The sequence below is a fragment of the Bombina bombina genome, chromosome 12 (assembly GCF_027579735.1).
Source record: "Bombina bombina isolate aBomBom1 chromosome 12, aBomBom1.pri, whole genome shotgun sequence".
NCBI classification, from domain to species: domain Eukaryota; kingdom Metazoa; phylum Chordata; class Amphibia; order Anura; family Bombinatoridae; genus Bombina; species Bombina bombina.
In genome coordinates, this window is record NC_069510.1 from 4,807,878 (window position 1) to 4,820,916 (window position 13,039).

Genomic DNA, 13,039 nt, shown 5'->3' on the forward strand with positions numbered 1-13,039 from the left:
AATAAATATATCTAATGATTCTATGTTATACATACTACTACATACACAGCTTAATAAATATATCTAATGAATATATTTTATACATACTACTACATACACAGCTTAATAAATATATCTAATGAATCTATGTTATACATACTACTACATACACAGCTTAATAAATATATCTAATGAATCTGTTATACATACTACTACATACACAGCTTAATAAATATATCTAATGATTCTGTTATACATACTACTACATACACAGCTTAATAAATATATCTAATGAATCTATGTTATACATACTACTACATACACAGCTTAATAAATATATCTAATGAATATGTTATACATACTACTACATACACAGCTTAATAAATATATCTAATGAATCTATGTTATACATACTACTACATACACAGCTTAATAAATATATCTAATGAATCTGTTATACATACTACTACATACACAGCTTAATAAATATATCTAATGAATCTATGTTATACATACTACAACATACACAGCTTAATAAATATATCTAATGAATATGTTATACATACTACTACATACACAGCTTAATAAATATATCTAATGAATCTATGTTATACATACTACTACATACACAGCTTAATACATATATCTAATGAATATGTTATACATAATACTACATACACAGCTTAATAAATATATCTAATGAATCTATATTATACATACTACTACATACACAGCTTAATAAATATATCTAATGAATCTGTTATACATACTACTACATACACAGCTTAATAAATATATCTAATGAATCTATGTTATACATACTACTACATACACAGCTTAATAAATATATCTAATGAATCTGTTATACATACTACTACATACACAGCTTAATAAATATATCTAATGAATCTATGTTATACATACTACTACATACACAGCTTAATAAATATATCTAATGAATCTGTTATACATACTACTACATACACAGCTTAATAAATATATCTAATGAATCTATGTTATACATACTACTACATACACAGCTTAATAAATATATCTAATGAATCTGTTATACATACTACTACATACACAGCTTAATAAATATATCTAATGAATCTATATTATACATACTACTACATACACAGCTTAATAAATATATCTAATGAATCTGTTATACATACTACTACATACACAGCTTAATAAATATATCTAATGAATCTATGTTATACATACTACTACATACACAGCTTAATAAATATATATAATGAATATATGTTATACATACTACTACATACACAGCTTAATAAATATATCTAATGAATATGTTATACATACTACTACATACACAGCTTAATAAATATATCTAATGAATATATGTTATACATACTACTACATACACAGCTTAATAAATATATCTAATGAATATATGTTATACATACTACTACATACACAGCTTAATAAATATATCTAATGAATCTGTTATACATACTACTACATACACAGCTTAATAAATATATCTAATGATTCTATGTTATACATACTACTACATACACAGCTTAATAAATATATCTAATGATTCTGTTATACATACTACTACATACACAGCTTAATAAATATATCTAATGAATCTATGTTATACATACTACTACATACACAGCTTAATAAATATATCTAATGAATCTATGTTATACATACTACTACATACACAGCTTAATAAATATATCTAATGAATATATGTTATACATACTACTACATACACAGCTTAATAAATATATCTAATGAATCTGTTATACATACTACTACATACACAGCTTAATAAATATATCTAATGAATATATGTTATACATACTACTACATACACAGCTTAATAAATATATCTAATGAATCTATGTTATACATACTACTACATACACAGCTTAATAAATATATCTAATGAATCTATGTTATACATACTACTACATACACAGCTTAATAAATATATCTAATGAATCTATGTTATACATACTACTACATACACAGCTTAATAAATATATCTAATGAATCTATGTTATACATACTACTACATACACAGCTTAATAAATATATCTAATGAATATGTTATACATACTACTACATACACAGCTTAATAAGTATATCTAATGAATCTATGTTATACATACTACTACATACACAGCTTAATAAGTATATCTAATGAATATGTTATACATACTACTACATACACAGCTTAATAAGTATATCTAATGAATATGTTATACATACTACTACATACACAGCTTAATAAGTATATCTAATGAATCTATGTTATACATACTACTACATACACAGCTTAATAAATATATCTAATGATTCTGTTATACATACTACTACATACACAGCTTAATAAATATATCTAATGATTCTATGTTATACATACTACTACATACACAGCTTAATAAGTATATCTAATGAATCTATTATACATACTACTACATACACAGCTTAATAAATATATCTAATGAATCTGTTATACATAATGCTACATACACAGCTTAATAAATATATCTAATGAATCTATGTTATACATACTACTACATACACAGCTTAATAAATATATCTAATGAATATATGTTATACATACTACTACATACACAGCTTAATAAGTATATCTAATGATTCTATGTTATACATACTACTACATACACAGCTTAATAAGTATATCTAATGATTCTATGTTATACATACTACTACATACACAGCTTAATAAATATATCTAATGAATATATGTTATACATACTACTACATACACAGCTTAATAAATATATCTAATGATTCTGTTATACATACTACTACATACACAGCTTAATAAATATATCTAATGATTCTATGTTATACATACTACTACATACACAGCTTAATAAATATATCTAATGAATCTATGTTATACATACTACTACATACACAGCTTAATAAATATATCTAATGAATCTATTATACATACTACTACATACACAGCTTAATAAGTATATCTAATGAATCTATGTTATACATACTACTACATACACAGCTTAACCCCTTAATGACAGAGGACGTACCAGGTACGTCATAGAAAAAACTTCCCTTAATGACAGCTGACGTACCTGGTACGTCCTCTGTTGTCTGAAGTGCTGGAAGCGATCTTGATCGCTTCCAGCTGCTTACAAGGTATTGTAGTGATGCCTCAATATTGAGGCATCACTACAATCCCCCATTTTACATACCGATGCAGAAAGGGCCACTCTGTGGCCCCATCTGCATCGGCTATGTATGTTGTACAATTACTGCCTTGGTGGGTGTTCATTTCAAATTGATTTCCATCATTTGTAAAAAGACTAACCGATCTTTGTTATTTTCACTTTGCTCCCGGTGTGGCGGTTGCGGCGGGGGGGGGGCGGGTGCGTGCTTGTGCGTGCGCACGCAAAATTTACAACAGCCCACTCAAAAAAAAGATCGATCTAGATGCAGTGGCATCTTTGTTCTGTAATAAGGGATCTGGGAGGGGGAGGGTTGAATATTATTTAGGGGGGCCAGCTACACTACAGCAAACATATATTTTTTATTAAAAAAGTTAAAAAAAAACTATTTTGGGGGGCAAATTGGGTACTGGCAGACAGCTGCCAGTACCCAAGATGGCGGCATATAGACAGAGGGGGAGGGTTAGAAAGATGTAAGGGGGGGATCAGGGAGGTTGTGGGGTAAGGGGGGATCTATCACTGCAGACTTTATGCCAAAAAATAAAAAAAATTAAAAAAAATATTTTTATTTCAGTACTGGCAGACATTCTGCCAGTACATAAGATGGCGGTGACAATTGTGAGGTGGGGAGGGAAGAGAGCTGTTTGAGGGGGGTCAGGGGGGGATCAGGGGGTGGGATGTGTCAGGTGGGAGGCTGATCTCTACACTAAAGCTAAAAATTAACCCCACAAGCTACCTAATTAACCCCTTAACTGCTGGGCATATTACAAGTGTGGTGCGCAGCAGTATTTAACGGCCTTATTATTACCAAAAAGCAACACCAAAGCCATATATGTCTGCAATTTCTGAACAAAGGGGATCCCAGAGAAGTATTTACAACCATTTATGCCATAATTGCACAAGATGTTTGTAAATAAATTCAGCGAGAAACCTAAAGTTAGTTAAAAAAATTGGGAAAAAGTCAACAATTTTTTTTATTTGATCGCATTTGGCGGTGAAATGGTGGCATGAAATATACCAAAATGGGTCTAGATCAATGCTTTGGGATGTCTTCTAAATATAAATATATACATGTCAAGGGATATTCAGGGATTCCTGAAAGATATCAGTGTTCCAATGTAACTAGCGCTAATTTTGAAAAAAAGTGGTTTGGGAATAGCAAAGTGCTACTTGTATTTATGGCCCTATAACTTGCAAAAAAAGCAAAGAACGTGTAAACATTGGGTATTTCTAAACTCAGGACAAAATTTAGAAACTATTTAGAATGGGTGTATTTTGGTGGTTGTAGATGTGTAACAGATTTTGGGGGTAAAAGTTAGAAAAAGTGTGTTTTTTTTCAATTTTTTCCTCATATTTTATATTTTTTTATAGTAAATTATAAGATATGATGAAAATAATGGTACCTTTAGAAAGTCCATTTAATGGCGAGAAAAACAGTATATAATATGTGTGGGTACAGTAAATGAGTAAGAGGAAAATTACAGCTAAACACAAACACTGCAGAAATGTAAAAATAGCCATTGTCATTAAGGGTAAGAAAATTGAAAAATGGTCCGGTCATTAAGGGGTTAATAAGTATATCTAATGAATCTATTATACATACTACTACATACACAGCTTAATAAGTATATCTAATGATTCTATGTTATACATACTACTACATACACAGCTTAATAAATATATCTAATGATTCTATGTTATACATACTACTACATACACAGCTTAATAAATATATCTAATGAATCTGTTATACATACTACTACATACACAGCTTAATAAATATATCTAATGAATATATGTTATACATACTACTACATACACAGCTTAATAAATATATCTAATGAATCTGTTATACATACTACTACATACACAGCTTAATAAATATATCTAATGAATCTATGTTATACATACTACTACATACACAGCTTAATAAATATATCTAATGAATCTATGTTATACATACTACTACATACACAGCTTAATAAGTATATCTAATGAATCTGTTATACATACTACATCATACACAGCTTAATAAATATATCTAATGAATCTGTTATACATACTACTACATACACAGCTTAATAAATATATCTAATGAATCTGTTATATATACTACTACATACACAGATTAATAAATATATCTAATGAATCTATATTATACATACTACTACATACACAGCTTAATAAGTATATCTAATGAATCTATTATACATACTACTACATACACAGCTTAATAAGTATATCTAATGATTCTATGATTATACATACTACTTCATACACAGCTTAATAAATATATCTAATGAATCTATTATACATACTACTACATACACAGCTTAATAAGTATATCTAATGAATCTATTATACATACTACTACATACACAGCTTAATAAGTATATCTAATGAATCTATTATACATACTACTACATACACAGCTTAATAAGTATATCTAATGATTCTATGATTATACATACTACTACATACACAGCTTAATAAATATATCTAATGAATATATGTTATACATACTACTACATACACAGCTTAATAAATATATCTAATGAATATGTTATACATACTACTACATACACAGCTTAATAAATATATCTAATGAATCTGTTATACATACTACTACATACACAGCTTAATAAATATATCTAATGAATCTGTTATACATACTACTACATACACAGCTTAATAAATATATCTAATGAATATGTTATACATACTACTACATACACAGCTTAATAAATATATCTAATGAATCTGTTATACATACTACTACATACACAGCTTAATAAATATATCTAATGAATCTGTTATACATACTACTACATACACAGCTTAATAAATATATCTAATGAATATGTTATACATACTACTACATACACAGCTTAATAAATATATCTAATGAATATGTTATACATACTACTACATACACAGCTTAATAAATATATCTAATGAATCTGTTATACATACTACTACATACACAGCTTAATAAATATATCTAATGAATCTGTTATACATACTACTACATACACAGCTTAATAAATATATCTAATGAATATGTTATACATACTACTACATACACAGCTTAATAAATATATCTAATGAATCTGTTATACATACTACTACATACACAGCTTAATAAATATATCTAATGAATCTGTTATACATACTACTACATACACAGCTTAATAAATATATCTAATGAATATGTTATACATACTACTACATACACAGCTTAATAAGTATATCTAATGATTCTATGTTTATACATACTACTTCATTCACAGCTTAATAAATATATCTAATGAATCTATTATACATACTACTACATACACAGCTTAATAAATATATCTAATGAATCTATGTTATACATACTACTACATACACAGCTTAATAAATATATCTAATGAATCTATGTTATACATACTACTACATACACAGCTTAATAAATATATCTAATGAATCTGTTATACATACTACTACATACACAGCTTAATAAATATATCTAATGAATCTATGTTATACATACTACTACATACACAGCTTAATAAATATATCTAATGAATCTATGTTATACATACTACTACATACACAGCTTAATAAATATATCTAATGAATCTGTTATACATACTACTACATACACAGCTTAATAAATATATCTAATGAATCTATGTTATACATACTACTACATACACAGCTTAATAAATATATCTAATGAATCTATGTTATACATACTACTACATACACAGCTTAATAAATATATCTAATGAATATATTATACATACTACTACATACACAGCTTAATAAATATATCTAATGAATCTGTTATACATACTACTACATACACAGCTTAATAAATATATCTAATGAATATATGTTATACATACTACTACATACACAGCTTAATAAATATATCTAATGAATATGTTATACATACTACTACATACACAGCTTAATAAATATATCTAATGAATCTGTTATACATACTACTACATACACAGCTTAATAAATATATCTAATGAATCTATGTTATACATACTACTACATACACAGCTTAATAAATATATCTAATGAATCTATGTTATACATACTACTACATACACAGCTTAATAAATATATCTAATGAATATATGTTATACATACTACTACATACACAGCTTAATAAATATATCTAATGAATCTATGTTATACATACTACTACATACACAGCTTAATAAATATATCTAATGAATCTATGTTATACATACTACTACATACACAGCTTAATAAATATATCTAATGAATCTACTACTACATACACAGCTTAATAAATATATCTAATGAATCTGTTATACATACTACTACATACACAGCTTAATAAATATATCTAATGAATCTATGTTATACATACTACTACATACACAGCTTAATAAATATATCTAATGAATATATGTTATACATACTACTACATACACAGCTTAATAAATATATCTAATGAATCTGTTATACATACTACTACATACACAGCTTAATAAGTATATCTAATGAATCTATGTTATACATACTACTACATACACAGCTTAATAAATATATCTAATGAATCTGTTATACATACTACTACATACACAGCTTAATAAATATATCTAATGAATCTGTTATACATACTACTACATACACAGCTTAATAAATATATCTAATGAATATATGTTATACATACTACTACATACACAGCTTAATAGATATATCTAATGAATCTATGTTATACATACTACTACATACACAGCTTAATAAATATATCTAATGAATATGTTATACATACTTATACATACTACTACATATACAGCTTAATAAATATATCTAATGAATCTGTTATACATACTACTACATACACAGCTTAATAAATATATCTAATGAATATATGTTATACATACTACTACATACACAGCTTAATAAATATATCTAATGAATCTATGTTATACATACTACTACATACACAGCTTAATAAATATATCTAATGAATCTATGTTATACATACTACTACATACACAGCTTAATAAATATATCTAATGAATCTGTTATACATACTACTACATACACAGCTTAATAAATATATCTAATGAATCTATGTTATACATACTACTACATACACAGCTTAATAAATATATCTAATGAATATATGTTATACATACTACTACATACACAGCTTAATAAATATATCTAATGAATATGTTATACATACTACTACATACACATCTTAATAAATATATCTAATGAATCTATGTTATACATACTACTACATACACAGCTTAATAAATATATCTAATGAATCTATGTTATACATAATACTACATACACAGCTTAATAAATATATCTAATGAATCTATGTTATACACACTACTACATACACAGCTTAATAAATATATCTAATGAATCTATGTTATACATACTACTACATACACAGCTTAATAAATATATCTAATGAATCTATGTTATACATACTACTACATACACAGCTTAATAAGTATATCTAATGATTCTATGTTTATACATACTACTACATACACAGCTTAATAAATATATCTAATGAATCTGTTATACATACTACTACATACACAGCTTAATAAATATATCAATGAATCTGTTATACATACTACTACATACACAGCTTAATAAATATATCAATGAATATGTTATACATACTACTACATACACAGCTTAATAAATATATCTAATGAATATGTTATACATACTACATCATACACAGCTTAATAAATATATCTAATGAATCTGTTATACATACTACTACATACACAGCTTAATAAATATATCTAATGAATCTGTTATACATACTACTATATACACAGCTTAATAAATATATCTAATGAATCTGTTATACATACTACTACATACACAGCTTAATAAATATATCTAATGAATATATGTTATACATACTACTACATACACATTTTAATAAATATATCTAATGAATCTGTTATACATACTACTACATACACAGCTTAATAAATATATCTAATGAATATATGTTATACATACTACTACATACACAGCTTAATAAATATTTCTAATGAATCTGTTATACATACTACTACATACACAGCTTAATAAGTATATCTAATGAATCTGTTATACATACTACTACATACACAGCTTAATAAATATATCTAATGAATCTATGTTATACATACTACTACATACACAGCTTAATAAATATATCTAATGAATCTATGTTATACATACTACTACATACACAGCTTAATAAATATATCTAATGAATCTATTATACATACTACTACATACACAGCTTAATAAATATATCTAATGAATCTGTTATACATACTTATACATAATACTACATACACAGCTTAATAAATATATCTAATGAATCTGTTATACATACTACTACATACACAGCTTAATAAATATATCTAATGAATCTATGTTATACATACTACTACATACACAGCTTAATAAATATATCTAATGAATATGTTATACATACTACTACATACACAGCTTAATAAATATATCTAATGAATCTGTTATACATACTACTACATACACAGCTTAATAAATATATCTAATGAATATATGTTATACATACTACTACATACACAGCTTAATAAATATATCTAATGAATCTATGTTATACATACTACTACATACACAGCTTAATAAATATATCTAATGAATATATGTTATACATACTACTACATACACAGCTTAATAAATATATCTAATGAATCTGTTATACATACTACTACATACACAGCTTAATAAATATATCTAATGAATCTATGTTATACATACTACTACATACACAGCTTAATAAATATATCTAATGAATATGTTATACATACTACTACATACACAGCTTAATAAGTATATCTAATGATTCTATGTTTATACATACTACTACATACACAGCTTAATAAATATATCTAATGAATATATGTTATACATACTTATACATAATACTACATACACAGCTTAATAAATATATCTAATGAATCTGTTATACATACTACTACATACACAGCTTAATAAATATATCTAATGAATATATGTTATACATACTACTACATACACAGCTTAATAAATATATCTAATGAATCTATGTTATACATACTACTACATACACAGCTTAATAAATATATCTAATGAATCTGTTATACATACTACTACATACACAGCTTAATAAATATATCTAATGAATATATGTTATACATACTACTACATACACAGCTTAATAAATATATCTAATGAATCTATGTTATACATACTACTACATACACAGCTTAATAAGTATATCTAATGATTCTATGTTATACATACTACTACATACACAGCTTAATAAATATATCTAATGAATCTATGTTATACATACTACTACATACACAGCTTAATAAGTATATCTAATGATTCTATGTTATACATACTACTACATACACAGCTTAATAAATATATCTAATGAATATATGTTATACATACTACTACATACACAGCTTAATAAGTATATCTAATGATTCTATGTTATACATACTACTACATACACAGCTTAATAAATATATCTAATAAATATATGTTATACATACTTATACATAATACTACATACACAGCTTAATAAATATATCTAATGAATATGTTATACATACTACTACATACACAGCTTAATAAATATATCTAATGAATCTATGTTATACATACTACTACATACACAGCTTAATAAATATATCTAATGAATCTATTATACATACTACTACATACACAGCTTAATAAATATATCTAATGAATCTGTTATACATACTTATACATAATACTACATACACAGCTTAATAAATATATCTAATGAATCTGTTATACATACTACTACATACACAGCTTAATAAATATATCTAATGAATCTATGTTATACATACTACTACATACACAGCTTAATAAATATATCTAATGAATATATGTTATACATACTACTACATACACAGCTTAATAAATATATCTAATGAATCTATGTTATACATACTACTACATACACCGCTTAATAAGTATATCTAATGATTCTATGTTTATACATACTACTACATACACAGCTTAATAAATATATCTAATGAATATATGTTATACATACTTATACATAATACTACATACACAGCTTAATAAATATATCTAATGAATCTGTTATACATACTACTACATACACAGCTTAATAAATATATCTAATGAATCTGTTATACATACTACTACATACACAGCTTAATAAATATATCTAATGAATCTATGTTATACATACTACTACATACACAGCTTAATAAATATATCTAATGAATCTGTTATACATACTACTACATACACAGCTTAATAAATATATCTAATGAATATGTTATACATACTACTACATACACAGCTTAATAAATATATCTAATGAATATGTTATACATACTACTACATACACAGCTTAATAAATATATCTAATGAATCTATGTTATACATACTACTACATACACAGCTTAATAAATATATCTAATGAATCTGTTATACATACTACTACATACACAGCTTAATAAATATATCTAATGAATCTATGTTATACATACTACTACATACACAGCTTAATAAATATATCTAATGAATATATGTTATACATACTACTACATACACAGCTTAATAAATATATCTAATGAATATATGTTATACATACTTATACATAATACTACATACACAGCTTAATAAATATATCTAATGAATCTGTTATACATACTACTACATACACAGCTTAATAAATATATCTAATGAATCTATGTTATACATACTACTACATACACAGCTTAATAAATATATCTAATGAATATATGTTATACATACTACTACATACACAGCTTAATAGATATATCTAATGAATCTATGTTATACATACTACTACATACACAGCTTAATAAATATATCTAATGAATATGTTATACATACTTATACATACTACTACATACACAGCTTAATAAATATATCTAATGAATCTGTTATACATACTACTACATACACAGCTTAATAAATATATCTAATGAATATATGTTATACATACTACTACATACACAGCTTAATAAATATATCTAATGAATCTATGTTATACATACTACTACATACACAGCTTAATAAATATATCTAATGAATCTATGTTATACATACTACTACATACACAGCTTAATAAATATATCTAATGAATATGTTATACATACTACTACATACACAGCTTAATAAATATCTCTAATGAATCTGTTATACATACTACTACATACACAGCTTAATAAATATATCTAATGAATCTGTTATACATACTACTACATACACAGCTTAATAAATATATCTAATGATTCTATGTTATACATACTACTACATACACAGCTTAATAAATATATCTAATGAATCTATGTTATACATACTACTACATACACAGCTTAATAAATATATCTAATGAATATATGTTATACATACTTATACATAATACTACATACACAGCTTAATAAATATATCAAATGAATATGTTATACATACTACTACATACACAGCTTAATAAATATATCTAATGAATATATGTTATACATACTACTACATACACAGCTTAATAAATATATCTAATGAATCTGTTACATACTACTACATACACAGCTTAATAAATATATCTAATGAATCTATGTTATACATACTACTACATACACAGCTTAATAAATATATCTAATGAATCTGTTATACATACTACTACATACACAGCTTAATAAATATATCTAATGAATCTATGTTATACATACTACTACATACACAGCTTAGTAAATATATCTAATGAATCTGTTATACATAGTACT

The 13,039-nt window shown here is 25.1% G+C and overlaps 1 protein-coding gene across 1 annotated transcript in view; it reads left to right on the forward strand.

Annotated features, from left to right (window-relative positions):
• The window catches only part of C5 (complement C5), a gene marked incomplete in the record, with an annotated part of 397,040 nt that overhangs the window by 273,129 nt on the left and 110,872 nt on the right, over positions 1 to 13,039 (forward strand).